Here is an 18685-nt window from a genome sequence, read left to right on the forward strand (position 1 = left end):
CGTACCTTCCCCCCAGCCCAGCAGCCAGCTCCTCCCACCCCCTTCTCTGTCCTTCTCCCCTTCCCCATGTGACAGGCCTGGTGCTGGGAACTGAGGGGCGGGTGGCAGGGGGTGGGCGGGTGATGCCCTTTAGACCCTGCCTTGGGAACAGGCCTGGGGGCTGCTCAGTGCTGGAAGGGGACAGTCTCTGCCGCGGGTGTCACTGTCAGGGACAGAGATTCCCTTCGGCCAGGGCTGGGACCGGGCTGATGATCAGGGGATCTGCGTTTTTACCCCCAGCATTGACACCGGGATAGAAATAAGGGTGAAGCGTCCCAGAGAAGGTGCCAGTGACAGTGCAGAGCTGGGACCTGTCAGTCACATTGTAAAATGAGACCTCGCCCACCTCATAGTCCAGGAAAATCCCCACCCGGCTGGGCCTGATGCTCACGGAGAGTGGGGTCGAGGGGGAGGTGAGGGCCTCGTATCCCCATCCCTCAGCCACACGACCCAGTATCCATCCTCAGGTGTGAGTCTGACCGGCCCCTTCCTGCTCACAGATTCCCTACAAACCCCCAGAACCCAGCCAGGCTTGTCTCCCACCTCCACCTCCCAGTAATGCCTCCCGCCTGGGAACCCCTCAGTGCCCAGCACAGAGACACAACGATCAAATTTCTCAGGATTGTTGGGCAGATCCTGGCGTGTCTGAGTCTCTCACACGTTTCCGATCCTCAGACAGGACGAGTTTGGGATTTGCCGTGTCTGGATCCAGAGTCACGTCCACTGGGGAGAGAGTCACAGAGTCAGGGCAGGGGCTGGTCACGGGGATCAAAGGGAAATTAAACTGCAATCCCGTTAATTGCTGGGAGGAGGTTGTTGCCCTTTAAGGGGAGTCAGGGCCTATCTGTCCATAAGAGTGAACTTGAGATGAAGGCAAGCGGGAGTGGGCAGGGGTGGGGTGGGAAGGTGTCAGCGGGAGCAGAGCAGGGGAGGGCAGCCCAGGGTCAGGGGAGGGGACAGGCTGATGCTGGGAGAGGCAGAGGAGGGATAGAGGGGAGGGGCAGGCACAAGGGGAGTGGGGGGAAAGGAAGGAGCAGGCACCAGGATGACAGAGGAGGGTTCAGGGAGGGGCAGGTTCCAGGAGGCTGTGGGAGGGGTGGGATCCAGGGAAGAAGAAGGGGACAGACCCATGGGCGAAGGGGTGGGCACCAACAGGCAGAGGGGAGTCGGGGGGAAGGGTCAGGTGCAAGGAGTGGGGGAATGAGGAGGGGGCCAGATAAATCTGTGCCACTGTAAGATCACTGTGTAGCTGAATTACGCTGATGGGAGAGCGCTCTCCTGTCGACAAAATAAAACCAGCCCAGTAACTAGTGGTAGCTGTGTCGGCAGGAGAGACATAGCGCTGTGCACCCCTGAGTCACAAAAGTTTTGCTGATATAAGTGCTAGTGTAGACATGGCCTTAAACTCTCAGGGTGAGATTCTGTGCTCAGAACCTGCAACCCCAGGGCATGTGAGGGCGAGGACAAATTTAACCCCCCTTCTCCCACACATCTTCCTGATCCTGGGTGCTCTAGATGCCAAAGCAGTTTACTGAATGGATCAGGAAATCTTAGTGTTGTTCCTAGCTCTGGTTTGACCTTGGGCATGTCTCTGTGCCTCAGTTCCCCTTCTGTAACTTCAGACAATGAGTCCTCAGAAGGCAGTCTACAGCAGTTTTCTGCACTGCCTGCACTGGAGGAATCCTCCATCAGCTGGATCCAGGCCTTTTGGAGCCATTTTACGCCCATCTGGTCCTTTTACTGAACGGTCTGACATTGGGCGTGTCTCTGTGCCTCAGTTCCCCTTCTGTAACTTTGGGATAATGGCAACTTCCTCCTTTGGAAAGCATTTGCAAGCTCTGGCTGAATAACTCCATATAAGAGCCAAGTGTTGTTCCCTTTTGTAAGGACGTGTAATGCTAACAGTTCAGAGCCCTGGGGGACAGAGCCGTGATGGGATTTTCACCAGGAGCGGGTACGTTTACTTCACAATCTTTTCCAATCTTAAATGATCAAAGGTAGCATCTCTGACTGTAACTGCTCCCTTTTCCTTAAGGGGCCCAGTATTAATCTACTGATCTCTAGATATTATAGCACTTTTAGTATCTTTGGCTGGAAGAGCCCAGAGAAATCTGGCACGTGGATTTAAGAATGGAAAAAACATGGGTGATTTGGAGGCTGCAGATAGGAAAAGCTAGAGATCCCCTGCTGCCTTAGCGTTAACTTACCTGTGAATTGTCTTAGCATTTCCATCAGGCCAGGGACTCTGTACGCATCCTTCAGTTCAGCAGCAATGAGCTCTGGTTCCTGCAGCCTCACCTGCTCACTCCTAAAGAGAACAAAATCCCCTTATCCCTCAGACGCTCAGCACTGGTCCTATTGCAATGGGCTTGATATACATTGATGGTAAACTGAACATAGAATCTTACCTGGCCAGTGTGCCCTTTACATCCTAACGGGAGAGAAAGTGAATAAGAAAGTGTTAGTGTTGAATAGTTCATCTGTTCCGTGTTCACAGAACATCTGGTTAATTTTCTCTTTTTCCTGAGGCTTTACAGAAAGAAAAACACCTGCAGATCTGACTTACATGAGGACTTCTTATAATTAGGTGATAATAACTGAACTGGCGTATGAATACAGTGGCGGGGAGGAACAACTCCAGCCCCAGAGAAATGCAGACATGGGTACGACTCACCAGTCACTAATGGTACAACGGGGCGCACTGAGTTACTAAATGGTGCATTAACTATTTGAAAACAAAAGTAAGAGAAATTTTATTTTGACAAAAATCTTGTGCAGATTTTCCATACACTGTCAGCTGAGCTGCCAAAATAAATCACAAGATTAGAAAAAGTCACTGTCTAATCGTGCTTGCACAGGTGTTAAACAGCAACTGTACTGGAAAAAGTGGTAGTAAAACTGGCCTCTAAAGGCCTCAAATACTGGATAAAATGTGCTGATATATATAAAATATGTATTTATCTGGCCTCATTTGCAATTTGGTTCAGTGTAAATTAGCCCATTGTTGTTAAATGTCATTTAGATTTGTTAATTTTTACTCTTCCATTTCCTCTATATTCCTCAAGCTGAACATTTTCTGGAAATAAAGTCTGATTACAATAATAAACAGGGTTCATTTGTTTGTTTTAATGCTATGCTGGGTCTGTCTATTTTTACCATGATTCTCTTGTAAATTCTTTAAAATACCTAAATAAAGCGAGAGATTAAACCAAACTGCAGACACTTACTTTCCAGCCACCCCCTTTCTAACTTTTAGCCCAGCGGTTGGAGCTCTCACCTGAGATATGGGAGACCCAGGTTCAATTCCCCCCCTCACTGACTGCTGCTGAGAAAGGAGACCCGTGTTCCAGTCCTACCCTTTAGGAGAGGCTCTAACCACCAGGCTATGGGAAAGTCCAATGTGGAGCTCCCTCAGTCTCTCCTGGTGAAGCTGTTCCACTTGGATGATGAAAGGGGCTGTGACTTGCAGTAGCACCTCAAACTGGGACTTAGGTACCTATGTACCATTTTGGCTCCAGGCCTGGGAGTTTTCCACTGACTTCGATGGGGCCAGGATTTCACCCCATAGATTTAGGAGACTCCCACCCATCATGGCTAACCTCCATGTCATTTTAAAATTAAACTTCTCCTGCAGTGATTTAATTTCTCCTGAATATTTAGAACTAAACAATGTTTCCTACCCTGTATTCCTGAGCAGCCTCCTCAATGGGCACCAGAGCATGAGATCTGTGCTCCTGGGTTTTATCACAAACCAGACAGATCACCTCACCATCATCTTCACAGAACAGCTTGACTTTGTCCTCGTGCTCCCTGCAGACTAGCTGCTCTTTTCGGTTTTCAAGTTTTATTCCTAGTTGCTGGATATTTTCCACCATGCTGGCAAGCTTCCTGTTGGCCTGGAATTTCTCTTTCTTCATTTTTTCCCTGCATTGTGGACAGCAAACTCCCTCTGGTTCCATTTCCCATTTTTCATAGTGCTCAGTGATACAAACTCGGCAGAAGTTGTGTCCACTGTCTATGCTCACTGGATCGTTGAAATAATCCTTACAGATGTGACAAACTGCTTCTTCCAGTAGCTTTCTCAAAGGATGGGCAGAAGCCAAGGCTGCGGGAATGTAAGAGTTGCAGTGACCAGTTTCACTTAATGAATTATTCTCTAACTGGAAATCAGATGATATTTGAACAGTGAGGGGAACAAACCATTGGAGCAGCTTCCCAGGGAAATGGCAGCATTTGTCATCACTTAGCGTCTTTAGATTGCCTTGGCTGCCTTTCTAAAAGATTTGCTGTACACACACAGATGTGAAGGTCAGGAGGGATGATGATCATCTAGTCTGAACTCCTGCATAACACAGGCCAGAGAATTTTACCCAGTAATTCCTGCGTCCAGCCCACAATCTGTAGTAGGTACAGCAGATTTTTCAGAAAGCAACATCCAATCTTGATTGAAAGACTCCACAGGACAGAGAGTCCACCATGTCTCTAGGCCTGTTGTTCCAATGGTTAATTATCCACACTGTTAAAAAACTGCACCTCATGTTGACTATTTGTCTTCATTTTTATTGTGTTGGTTTGTTCTGCCTCTCTCCTTCCCTTGGTTTTTCTCTATTTTTTGCCCAGCATCCAGTGAGTTAGAGATTGGCCAGTTGTTGCAAGAGCTAACTACACTCATATCATAGTTCAATATTTGCATTTTACTTCTAGAGTGAGCAAATTCCTGTGCTGGCTGGTCTGTGTGAGTGGTGCATCCACAGACAGCCCCTACAGGGTCTGGCTCTTCCCAGGCAGGGGAAAGTAACTGGCTCAGGAAGTAACGCTGAGTTCAGGGTGTGGCTGCGTTTGCTGCCTGGGAGGAAAAGCAAAACTCTTTGGTAGCAGCAGCTGGAGGCTCCACCCTCTTCCAGTAATAAAATACACGCTCTGCTTACTGAGCGTGGGGCTGGGCCATCATTCTGGGGGCTCTGCCTGCTTGTGTGAACCCACCAATAAGGAGACCATGAGGCCATGTAACATGAGCTTGAATGTGACTAGTTTCAGCTTCCAGCCACTGGATCTCGTTGTGCCTTTGTCTGGCAGATTAAACCTACTCCGGCAGCTATGTGTTGCTGAAAGAGGAGGGAAGAATAGTTCCCTTTGCTGTAGGAATCCTGGGGTGAGATTCTCTGGCCAGAGTGATTATAGAATCATAGAAGGTGGGGTTTGGAAGGGACCTCAGGAGGTCATCTAATCCAACCCTCTGCTCAAAGCAGGACCAACCCCAACTAAATCATCCCAGCCAGGGCTTTGTCAAGCCACACCTTAAAAACCTCTAAGGATGGAGATTCCACCACCTCCCTAGGTAACCCATTCCAGTGCTTCACCACCTTCCTAGTGAAAAAGATTTCCTAATGTCCAGCCTAGACCTCCCCCACTGCAAATTAAGACCACTGCTCCTTGTTCTGTCATCAGCCACCACTGAGAACAGTTTAGTTCCATCTTCCCTGGAACCCCTTTCAGGTAGTTAAAGGCTGCTATCAAATCCCCCCTCATTCTTCTCTTCTGCAGACTAAACAAGCCTAGTTCCTTCAGCCTCTCCTCATAAGTCATGTGCTCCGGCCCCCTGATCATTTTTGTTGCCCTCCACTGGATTCTCTCCAATTTGTCCACATCCTTCCTGTAGTGGGGGGCCTAAAACTGGACAGAATACTCCAAATGTGGCCTGACCAATGCCAAATAGAGAGGAATAATCACTTCCCAGGATCTGCTGGCAATGCTCCTACTAATGCAGCCCAATATGCTATTAGCCTTCTTGGTCACAAGAGCACACTGTTGACTCATATCCAGCTTCTTGTCCACTGTAACCCCCAGGTCCTTTTCTGCAGAACTGCTGCCTAGCTCGTCGGTCCCCAGTCTGTAGCTGTGCATGGGATTCTTCCGTACTAAGGGCAGGAGTCTGCACTTGTCCTTGTTGAACCTCGTCAGATTTCTTTTGTCCTAATCCTTCAATTTGTCTAGGTCACTCTGTATCCTATCCCTGCCCTCCAGCGTATCTACCACTCCCCCCAGTGTAGTGTCATCTGCAAACTTGCTGAGGGTGCAATCTACCACATCCTCCAGATCATTAATGATGCAGGGGGTCAGACTAGAGGATCACACAGTCCCTTCTGGTCTCGACACCACTATGTATTTGTGATTGTGAGCAATGGGAATTCACATCTGAGCACATTGTCGAACCTGGGCAAACCCAGACAGAGGAAAAGTAGGGAGCCAAATGGCTGAAAAGAAAAGAAAGTGGAGGATCTGAACAAGGAGAAAGGAACGGGAGATAAAAAGTGGCACAGAGGAGAGGAGGAAAAGAGAGCGGAGAGAAGGAGGGGGAAGGGGTTTATTCCTTCTGCACTGTTCAAAAGGCTGACGAGCCCCAAAGGGAAATGCCAATTTTATTTCTCTCTACAGGGCAGTGTCTCATTCGGGAGTGGGGCTAGAGGGGAGCCCTCGTGTGAGCAGCAGGAGAGCCAGGCTGGCAGCAGCACTCTCGGCCTGAGGGGAAGCGCCAGGATCCAGCCTGGTGAAGGAAGGGCCCGAGGAGGGGAGTCTCAGCCCTCTGGAGAGCAGAGCCTGTGAGCTGCGAAGGCCAGGGCAGGTAGCAGGCAGGCAGACAGCTCAGTCAGGGAGAAGCCAGGCCAGGGAGGCAGGAGGGGCTGGTGCAGCAGGATATGGAGTGAGTAGCCTGCACACAGGTTACGGAACAGGCGGACATGGGGGTGGGGTGTCAGGACTGAATTACCCCCATGTTCCTCTGGTAGGCTGGCCCTAGGGGCATAGTTGGGAACATCTCCACTGACGTCTGCAGTTACTGTCTAAGGCATTGTTCCAGGATGTGTGCCCCGCCCCTGACCTCTGGGTGCAGCACCTGGCCTGCTCTTAGTAAGTGAGCTGTAGAAATGAAAAGAAAGGGGGAGTGACGCTGTATGGAATATGAATGGCCATTTATAATATCACTAGTTCCAGAGGGGTAGCCGTGTTAGTCTATATATGGCAAAGACAACGAGAGTTCTGTGGCACTTTAAAGACTAACAAATTTGTTAGTCTTTAAAGTGCCACAGAACTCTCGTTGTCTATAATATCACTGATACCAGTATTACAGAATTACAATAGATGTCATAGAGGATATGCCAGGCAAGGTATTGATGGAAAAGTCATGATTCGCTAAGATTGATAAGTGCGTTTCTAGGTCTGTATCAGCTTTGTCTGATACGTTCTAAAGATGTCTGGTATGTTTGTATTTCTAACCCGTGCTGTGTTTCTGGGTGACACCCCAGACAGGAACATGGCAGCAGCACTGAGCCTGCTTAATGGCCCATCAAGGGAACACAACTGTGCAATGAATCCAGTGAAAGAACCCAAGGGCTGCACCTTATGAGTCACCAGGACATGCAGGAACACGCCTATGTACAAAGGACAAAGGAAGCGCAAGTCTCATTGCAAAAAGGATATAAAAAGACAGCTGCACTATCTGCATTTTGTCTTCATTCCTGCTCCCTACCTCTGGATCGACTATTCTACCTCTGAAGCTGTGATACAAAGAACTGAGACCCAGCCAGGTACTGGATGTACACCAACCAGAGGGACTGTACAAGCCTGCAAACTCCAATACCGTTAAGAATCTGATCTACATGGACTTTGAAGTCATTTGTATGTATCTGATTGTTTTGATCATTTAACATCACTCAACTTGTTGTTTCCTTCCTTTTAGAATCATAGAATCATAGAATATTAGAGTTGGAAGGGACCTCAGGAGGTCATCTAGTCCAACCCCCTGCTCAAAGCAGGACTAACCTCAGCTATATCATCCCAGCCAGGGCTTTGTCAAGCCTCAGCTTAAAAACCTCTAAAGATGGAGATTCCACCACAGCTCTAGGTAACCCATTCCAGTGCTTCACGACCCTCCTAGTGAAAAACTTTTTCCTAATGTCCAACCTAGACCTTCCCCCCTGCAACTTGAGACCGTTGCTCCTTGTTCTGTCATCTGCCACCACCAAGAACAGCTTAGCCCCATCTTCCCTGGAACCCCCTTTCAGGGAGTTAAAGGCTGCTATCAAATCCCCCCTCATGCTTCTCTGTTGCAGACTAAACAAGCCCAGTTCCCTCAGCCTCTCCTCATAAGTCCTGTGCTCCAGCCCCCTAATCATTTTTGTTGCCTTCCGCTGTACTCTCTCCAACTTGTCTACATCCTTTTCGTGGTGGGGGGCCCAAAACTGGACACAATACTCTAAATGCGGCCTCACCAATGCCGAAGAGAGGGGAATAATCACTTCCCGCGACCTGCTGGCAACGCTCCTACTAATACAACCCAATATGCTATTAGCCTTCTTGACAACCAGGGCACACTGCTGACTCATAGCCAGCTTCTTGTCCACTGTTACCCCCAGGTCCTTTTCTGCAGAACTGCTGCCTAGCTCGTCGGTCCCCAGTCTATAGCTGTGCATGGGATTCTTCCTTCCTAAGTGGAGGACTCTGCACTTTTCTTTGTTGAACCTCATTAGATTTCTTTTGGCCCAATCCTCCAGTTTGTTTAGGTCCTTCTATATCCTATCCCTACCTTCCAGGGTATCTACCACTCCCCCTAGCTTAGTGTCATCCGCAAACTCTTCAGTTTTAGATAGTAAAGGATTGGCTGGCAGTGTGGTATTTAGGGTAAGATCTTAACTAATACTGATCTGGTAATGTGGCTGAGGCTTTGGGGATCAGGAGAACATTTTATACAGTGAGCAGAGTTTTAAATAACTCCTCACTTTACTGGACCTAATTGCTAATTGGGAACCAGAGACTGAAATGTAATAAAACATTTTTGAAGCTTCTTGATAACAAGTATGGAGTATCAGAAGCACGGTTTGTGACTGGTTGGAGAATCTAACTTCAGTGTTAGCACTAGTTTGGGAGAATCTGCTTTGCTTCTGAGGCCTGCCCTGCCCTTGGCATTTTCGGGTGGGCTACCCTAGGCAAACAGCTTACAGTTGCTAACAGGAATGGTGAGAGAAATCTCTTCCAGGGTGTATGGCCGAAGATGTTGGCTATTTTATTACTTGCTTGTTACAGTAACTTTGAGTGACAGAAGACTGCTGTGTCTCTCTGTTTCTCCACCTCTGCCCGCCATTCCTTGCAACATGTACCCCCATGCTGACATGTCCATCTCCTCTCTCCTTCCCATCCTATCATCCAGGATGTTGGCCCTGCAGAAACCATTAACAAGTAGGAAGTTGCTCCTTGCTCTCTCCAGCCAGCAGCTTAACTTCACTTATGTAACCTGCACTGAGCAGTGAGCTGGGCCCCTCACTCCCATTACCCACCCCAACCTGGGCCTCCTGCCCCAGCTTCAGCCAGGCTTCCCTAGCCATGCCCCAGGCCCACCCAGTGCACCCGCCTCCGAACCAGGCTCCTGTGCCGCACACAAGTGTGACGTGTAACTTAACTCTGCATTTTCTGGATTTCAGACATTTCAATTTGTGCCAGCTTCATCCCTCCCCCTGATCCCGGCGCACATGGAGGGGCAGGGAAAGGGGCTCAGACACCCCGAGAGGAGCAGGGTCTCCCACATCTCAGTGCACACACAGAAGGGGAGAATTCATGACTGACAGGTGCCCTCGCCCCATAACTTCCAACATCCTCTGCAACCTCTCACATTCTGCAACCCTTTATGTCTTCTCCCCTCCCGCTCCCCTGTAATCCCGACCCCTCCCTTTTACCTGAGCCCCCAGCCCCTTTTCCCTGCCTTACCATCCGTTCCCATTTATCTCCCTCCCCATAATACCCCCATCCCTTGCTGCAGACCCAAGCCCTCCTCCACTATTCCCACTCCTCTTGCACCCAGAGCACCTCCCCTCCCAGGCAGCCTTCGTATCTGCCATGAATTTTCTTTTCAAAAATAATTTCAGCACCTTCTGAATATTCTGCTGTGCACAGGTGACATTGATCCACAATCATCATCATCATCATCACAATCAAAACACAGAGGCCGATGTTCCCAGAACAGATGTTCACTTTTCCTTCTCAGAGTTCTGCGCACGGCAGGTTTCAAAGTTCCAGGCTCACAGAAATGTCCAGAGTGAGATGTTCTGTTCTCCCCACACAGGTGAACAAACACAGCCTGACACAATAGCTCTGAGACATGAGCACTGCTCCGTTCACCTCAGTGGCTGTTCCCATCCCCTCCCCAGCATGGGAGAGTTTCTGATACTGGCCAAGCCTGCCCATTCTCAGCTCCTCACCCCACTCTCAGCATGTGTGCTTGGGTCATGCTCTGAACATGTCAGTTCTTAGCTCCCCACCCAGATTGGGCTTTCCCAGACTGGGGAGAGGATGGGAGGAGGGCTCAGACACCCTCAGAAATGCAAGATCCCCTGAAATCTGGCTCACATGAGGGGATACAGGGGGGTCAGACACCCATAAATGTGCAGGGGGGCCACATATCAGCACCTACAATGTCAGGGAGATGGGCTCAGGAACCACCGGGGGTGTGTGGAAGGGACACCCACATCCAAGCCTACCCAGGGCGGTAGAGAGGGGGCTCAGATTCCCCAGAGATGCAAGGCCCCCCCTCCAGGAGCTGGCTCACATGAGAGAACAAGGAAGAGTGGGTCACACCCCTGTAGCTGGGCTGGGAGCCCCCAGATCATCGCACGCACATGTGAGGGGAAAGTGGGAGTGACAGGTGCCCCTGCCCCTGTTCTTCAGTCTCCCTATCACTGACTCCCATCTTTCCCTTAGCAATGTCCCGTTCCCCTGCCCCATCATCTGCGCTGCCTATAGTCCCACCTACTCCTCCACACCAAACACCCTCCTTTTCTAGAGACCATTTGCTTGTGTCATTTATTTTCTGCTTTCAGAAATAGTGTAAATGCCTTTGAATTATTTTGCTATACTCAGAGTACATTTCCCAAAAATCAAAGCCTTTATGGAAGAGGCATGTTGGAGCAATAGGCCTGGTGTTTGTTCTTGAAACATGTCCCTTGGTTTGGAGTTAAACCAACACGGCTAGGTCAGGGCTCCAATTCAATGACTGCGACTTTCTCTCTGAGCCACCCAAGTGCTGTAAAAGAAGAGTTAGTTTTCCAGGCAGTTAGCCTCTCTGTCTGCACGGCTTCAGTGTAATCGCTTTAGCTCATCGTTAGCACAAGAGACTATTGATGAGCTAAACTAGAGGAGCAAAATATTTTTTTTAAAAATTAAATTTGATTTTCACGATGTGGGTGGTGGATGCCCACACATCCAGTTCAGTCCTTGAGCTTTGGAGACCCTGGTACGATCTGCTGAGCCCTAGTTTGATCCCTAGCTATGAGCAGAAATTGTCTGCCAAAATCTGTCAACTTTAAGAACAGCTGGATTTTTGGGGGGAGGGCTGTATCTCAGCAACTCCTTGGTCAAATGGCCCCAAATTTGGACCAATAATAGAAACCTATGCCCCCATGAGCCATACCTAATTTTAGGGCAATTCAAATAACTGCAGATTTTACAGCACTTAGGAAAGACCAGCTTTAAATAGAAACCTGATTTTAAATTGAACTATAGCAGGGTTGTCACCCTTATATACTGAAGTACTTAATATACCTTAGAGAGCATTTATAAAATACTTATCTACCTTCATACTTGTTGGCCCAGAAAGCAAGTGTGAATCACTCTGTAGGCCAGGGATTAGGACGGTCACTGGGGAGGGCTGAGCACCTGGGTCCCAGTCTCTGTGCCTAGGACTATTTAATTATTTATACCACCTAGAACAGCTTGGACAGGAGGGTTTGAGAGGGACCCACTCAGGAGTGTGACAGAGCAATTCATTACTGGAACTAGCTGAGCATAGGTGTGCGCAGCACATTTCATTAGGGTGTGCACCCAGGGAATTTTATTATTATTATTATTATTTTTTGTCGACCTCAATTCCACCGGCGGGCCAATTTGAATTACCTGCCGGGGGAATTCTTGCTGCGTCCTAGTCTCCGGAAGATTGTGGCGTGTTCAAAATCTCCCAGCTCCTTCTTTTTTGGCAGCAGCCCGTTCGCCAAGAAATCACACACCTTCCGCTCTTTCAGCGGCAGCTCTACCCGAATGTGTCACACCCATAAGTTTGACACCCCTATATGCACGCCTATGTAGCTGAGTGCCCAAGACAAGGTAATCTGCGGTGTATGCACAACTTGGGAACATTAGTCACAAAGTGGTGCCACCTCGTGAGCACAAGTGGAATTATAGGGAATCGACAGAATCGGGACGACTGCTTGTGACGAACGTTAAGACTCTGTCAGGGGTATTTTTAGTAAAATTCAGGGACTGATCATGGGCAATAAACAAAATTCAGAGAAGCCCAAGGTCTGTCTCTGAGTTTTACTAAAAATACCCTGAGGGAAGGGGGGGACTAACCCCGGGAGCGCTGCCGGGGGCTGACCGCTGGTGGGGGCTGCTGCTCCGGCAGCCCCAAGGACTGGCCGCCGTTACTCCCTGCCCTCCGTGACAGAATCGTGTCCTTACTTGTGACATTTGCGGCTGGCGAGCACTCTGTCATGTTAGAGCAGGACACACAAGTTTAGTCATGGGAAAAAGAACAACTTTCTGAGTGCCCCACGGTATCTAGAGCTCTCTGTCACTGCAGAATCATTCAGAAAGGATGGACTTCTACTCTTTACAGGGACCAGCGCTAGGCCTAGGCCCCTACGTTCCATATAGAATCTCAAAATGGGACATAAGCAGGTTCTCAGCTGGGTCTAAGTCTCATGCTGCCTTCCAAATGGACAAACATTTCACCGGGAGCTACTTCAGCCTACTTGGGGTTTATCTAGGTCATCACAGAAAATGTGGAAATTGCCTGTCAGTTATCTAGCTCCCTAGTTAGAACCATCACTAAAAGCTGCGTAGCTAATTATTATCACACACAGACCGTTTCTCTCAGTTTCAGGGAAGGTTGAGCAGACGTGCCAGACACTTTTTTCAAAAGAGCATTAAAATCAAGTTTAGATTTTAAGAAATCAAATGTTTAAAACCATGGAAATTCAAAGTCAAGATTCAACTTTAACTAAAACCACCCAGAAGTTAAACTTTTCCAAACCTCTATTGCAAACCACACTTAGGGTCACCCAAACAGATGTAACTCCATCACAGCAGTGTGGAAAACGTTGCCCACATCTCTTGAGCATTAAACACACATCTCTGGTGTTAAGCAGAATGCTTTGACTGGAGACTGAACTCTGCTGGTGCCATGCTCTGTTTTAGGTACCTATATGGCTTCATTATCATAGTGTCTGGGCTCCTCACAACCTCACAATCTTTTGTGTATTTATGCTCACAACCCCTCTGTGAGGTAGAGTCCTACTATTATCCACATTGTACAGACGGGGACCGGAGTCACAGAGGGACAGGTTTTCTACAGGGATTGAGGCACCCAAAGATTCAGATAGGTGCCCAGTAGGATTTTCAAAAGCAACGAGGTGCCCAACTCCTATTGAAATCAATGGCATGTGGCACATCTGAAAGTCCCACTAGGCGCTAATCTGCATCTTTAGGCACCTAAACGGCTTTAATAATTTGTCCCTAAGTGACTCACCCAGTGTCCCGTAGGACATCTGTGCACAGCAGAACAAATTAGGACTGTAACCACTGGACCATCCTGCCTTTAATCTCATGATCTCAGCCTAGAGTTTGCACATGAAGGCCTGTGACCAGCCCCCACCTGTGCAGTCTGAACACAAACCTGGAGAGCTACCAACACTGCCACCATTTGAGTTAATTCCCAACTCCAGGAGAAGCTCACATTGGTATGTGTGTGCTTAAGATCAAATATGTATCTGGAAAGGCCACACACACATTGTGGAGGCAGGAGTGGGGAATGGGGTGGCTGGAATTCCCTTAAATGTTCAAAAATGAGGTGGCACAATTGTTTGTGTTGAAAATCGTGTGATGTTTGTAAGCCAGGCTTGTCATGTGTTTGGAGCTGACTCGTGAGTTCTGAGTGCTGTGGTAGGCACTGCTGAATGTGAGATCCGGGTTCATTACCTCTGAGCTCCTGCCGTTCAGTAGAAATGGCTCCTGTCCCTGCACGTTCCCATCTTCACTCCTACAGAGAAGACATTCTCCGTCACCTTTCAGCTCAGCTGTTCAGTGCAGTAATTCTTCAGTGCAGCTAACAGGGGTGTGAGGGGAAATGAAAAAGGCAAATGCATGCACAGTACCTGCTCGGTGTGTTTGCCTCCTCCTGAAAGTAAAAATGGGAAACTATCAATAATATTCTATAATTTTATAAAATCACATGAAAAACCATCCAGTGACCATTCCCTGTGGGTGAGCCACACACTTTCAGAAAACCCCTCTTCCCATCAGGGCAATCCCATTTCAGAATGGGAAATTTCCAGCCATCCCTGCTTCCCTATGTATTTATGAATTTCATTCATCTGGGCAAATAAGGTAGCCCACTTATTCTCCCTTCTGTGGCCAAAGTTTCCTAAAAACACTGCCATGCACAATCACAGAAGGTGATGCTTCTAAATGGGCCAGCATTACCCAGAATAAGTCAGAGATTCACAGCTGATAAGGCCAAAAGGGGACCATTCTGATCATCTCCTCTGACCTCCTGTTTTTCAGCACAACCCAAAGACCCTCACCCAGTGATTCCTGCATCGTCAACTGGTGTCTGAGCTAGAGCAGATCTCTGAGAGACGCCCAGCAATGATTTAAAGACTCCAAGTGATGGGAACCCACCACAACGCTTGATGAGTTGTTCCAATGGTAAATCCCCACTCATGGTAAAATATGTGTACCTTATTTCTAGATTAAATCTGTCTAGCTTTAATTTCTAGCCATTAGATCTCACTCTTCCTTTGTCTGCAGGATTAAAGAGTCCTTTCCCAGATTTCCCTTCACTTTGCAGGGCTAATAGATTGAAAAGGCTGAAAAATCATATCTTGGTAACTTAAACAAGTAGCTCTGATTCTGCTGTTGACATAGGGATGTAGATTAGTGAAGAATTTATTTGAGAAATAAGGGAGGTCCATGAAGCTCAGATAATCCCGTATGGCAAAAAGGGACACAGGCTATACTGAAGGGGGGATGCTCTCAGAGCAAGCTGGGCCATTGACCACCATGTGTCAGAAGACAAGGCTGGAGAGAGAGAAAGCAGGAGGGTCTCTGCCTTGCAGAGATGCTGAGCAGATCTCAAAGTCACATGTCCACACTAGTAGCACTGCAGTTGAGCATCTCTATCAATACAGCTGCACCGCTGCAGCACGCATGGTGAAGATGCTCAGTGCCAATGGGAGAGAGCTCTCCCGTCGGCATAAAAACACCACCCCACCAGTGGCAGAAGCTGTGTAGAAGAGAAGCTCTCCTGCCGACATAGCCTGTGCACACTGGCACTTATGCTGGTGCAATTTATCTCACTCAGGGAGGGTGGAATATTCACGACAAGAGTATTACCGACGAAGGCAGTAGTGTAGATACAGTGATAGAAGGGGTGAGGCCAGACATAGAGGACTGTGGGCAGTTGGTCTCTGGCCTGTTTGTTATTTTGTGAAGCTCTGAAACTCCCCCTAGTGCTTCCTTAAACACACACATGCCTGTGGTTAAGAAATCCCTTTGCTAAGCCCGTGTTCCTGGCTCACCTGACACATTGTCTGTGAAGGGTCAGTCGAGAACTCAGAGTGTCCCAGCGAGCTGGAAATCGGCCAGAGCAGGTGTAACACACTGGAAGCGAGGGAGGACTGAGACACTGGGTCTGGGATTTAAGACAGCCAGGCTGAGGAGGATCACAGCCCAAAGAAGGGTTGCAGCCATGGGGTCTGCAGCTGGCAGTGTGTCTGAGAGACCCAGAGCTGGAGTCTTAGAAACAGGTAGGATACTGTGGTTAGGTCCAGGCACAACAGACTGGCGTCTGTCCAGAGAGGATGTGACACAGGGCATTGAAGGAATTAATTAGATGACAAAAATACCCCTACCTTGGACTGGTGGGCAGCCTTTGCCATGGGAATCACAGCGTGAGAGTGGTGAGCCGGGGATCCTTTAGAATCCACACAAAGGGATTTGTCATCCTCCTTACAGAACCAGGTGAGCTCTTTCCCGTGCTCCGCACACACGTTCCCTTCTTCCCTTCTCCTTTGTCCTGGATTTAACCCCAGTTGTTTGATGGTTTGTACTAAGCGGCCCAGCTGCACATTAGACCTCAAGGCTCTTTCCTGGACCGTTTCCCCGCACCGCGGACAGGAGGGTGTCTCCTCTGCCTCCCGGCGCTGGGCGATGCAGGCCCGGCAGAAGTTGTGCCCGCACTCGATAGTCACCGGCACTGTCAGATGTTCTGTACAGATGCGACAAATGGCCTCCTCCAGCCCGCTCCCGGCTAAAGAGGTTGAGGCCGGGGGTCCGGACCCTCATCAGCCTTGCGTTTCCCACTCCCTGGTGCAGCAGGTGCTGCCATGGCTGCTGGGCTCTCAGTGCTTCTGTGTCTCCTTCCCCTGCCCGGTGCCTCTGCTGTGACTGGGGGGAGGTGCCGCTGCTGGGCTCTGCCCTCCTCGGTGGCAGGGTGAGGTGAAGAGAAGGGAGGGGCCTGGAGGGGAAAGGGGAGAAGGTGAAACAGAAGAAAGCGGGAGAGGAACCGACTGAATGAAGAGGAGGAATGACAGAAAGGGCAGGGAAGCGGCTCAGCCAGACACCCCCTCGCCAGGGAGCAGGAGCAGGAGCCGGGAGGGGATTTTATCTCTGTGCTCAGCCCTGCTGAGACAAACACTGGGACACTGCGCCCAGGGGAGGGTGCAGAAAAGAGGCACAGATGTGATGGCAGGGCTGGAGGAAATGCCCTCCAGGGACAGGCTGAAATGTTCAATCTGGTTAGTTTGTCAAAAGGAAGGGGGAGGGGTGACTTGATCTTGGTAGCGCCTGTAGTGTACAGCTGCCCATAATGTTTTCCAGTCCAGACTGGTGCTTCTCTGAAAGTAGGCTTTAGTCAAACACAGGTTATTGGGCCGAGGAACTTGGTGAAATTCACTGGCCTGTGTTACAAAGGGGGTCAGACTAAATTTAAGGGTCCTTCAGGTTTTTAAATCTCTGACTATTAATTCTGGCAGGGCTGGGATCATCTGAAGTCTCACTGCTGGAGAAACATCTGGAATAACACCACACTAAGCAGGCTGTGAATAAAGTGCACCCCCCACAGGGGCTGTCCTGCAGGGCCTTAAAAATGCAGGAGGAAGATAGGAAAGAAAATCCAAGCATTTGTGGGTCTGAGACTAACACAATGCTTCCCAGGGAACAACGAATGTCCCACTGACCTCTCTCTACACTCTCTTTCCAGTCAGTTATGTTACCTGGCAGCTCTGTGTTCTTGGGGAACTAGGGTGTAAACCCCCGACTCTCTCTGGCTCACCTGAATACCCTCCCGCCCCCGTCCCTACTTGAATCAGAAACCAAAGGCATCTCAATATGAAAAGGCAGTGGAAGACACACCTAAGACTCTCCCATCAAGGGTGATACAACTCCCCATGCCTTATCTACATCAAAGATGTAAAAGGGGGCATATAGAAGCATCTCAATTAACACATCGTATGGAGAACAGAGGCCTCATCTCCATCAAACATGGAACACACACTGAACTATGGGATTGGCAAATCAGGGATTCACTGCATATTGGGAGATCTCTGCTCTTGATGTAAATGAACTCACACCAGTACACATCCACTCCGCAGTTATCAGACCATTCTAGTTATTGATATGCAAAACACTGAATCTGCCTGGTTGCATTGTGAGCTCCCTCAAGGAACACTGCCCATAGCCAGGAATGATCAGCTCCTTTTGTCCAGCATAAAGAAAACCACGCTGGGATATGTCCTTGAGATATCGTTTACCCATAAACAAACCTGGTGTCTACAAAAACCCTTACCCAAGTTCAAACTTCTGTTCTGATGCTTGGATCCAAAATGCTGCATCAGATCCATTGGAACCCCTTTTCCTCACTGATCGTGTTGGGACCTCTGCCTGTCTCAAGCGCTCCAGACCCTAAGCTGAACAGCCTGTCTCCTGGGAACCTCTGAGCTGCATGGAGTGGTGAAACCCCCCTTCTCCCCTCCCAACACTCTCTCTCTCTCTCTTTTTCTCTCATAGTCCAGGTATAAATTTCTACTTTTATAATAAAACCTGGGATAGCTTTTTCTAATACCCCAACTGTAATTGTGTAGTATTGTAAGCATTTGATAGTTTTTTTCTCCTTCAATGGTATTACTGTTAGTATCATAAGTTTTATATACCTGGCAATAAATTAATTGTTATAATCAAGCTGGTTGCAAATCTCTCTCTCTCTCAACGTCCTATCTTCCTCTGTAGCAACGCTTCTTTTACCTAAGCCAAAGATCCCTGGAGTGCCCAAAAATCCTATGGGGTTTGCTCACCAAGGGGGTTACTGCTAGAACAATTGTAGAGTGACGGGGGAGGCAGCTGAGAAGTGCTGCTCTGCCTAGTCTATGGAGTCCAGGGGCATATAAGGGTGGCTGCTGAAAAGTGCTCTTTGGACCCAGCCTGCTCAAGTTCTGTCTGAGACTCTCTGGGCCTTGGAGCCTGACCCAGTGCCACTGCAGTCAATGCTCAGAGTCCCATTGGCCGTTGAATCTGGCCCTGGTGCACATCTCATCCCCTGTATATAGCACTG

General features: G+C 48.9%; 1 pseudogene; it reads right to left on the reverse strand.

Moving 5' to 3' along the window:
• Nucleotides 1-205: 205 nt before the first annotated feature.
• Nucleotides 206-17978, reverse strand: LOC137161862 (E3 ubiquitin-protein ligase TRIM39-like; annotated as a pseudogene).
• Nucleotides 17979-18685: the final 707 nt, after the last annotated feature.

This window comes from Emydura macquarii, unplaced genomic scaffold (genome assembly GCF_026122565.2).
Source record: "Emydura macquarii macquarii isolate MOO-44397 ecotype Brisbane River unplaced genomic scaffold, CSIRO-AGI_Emac_v2 contig_2391, whole genome shotgun sequence".
Classification (NCBI taxonomy): domain Eukaryota; kingdom Metazoa; phylum Chordata; order Testudines; family Chelidae; genus Emydura; species Emydura macquarii.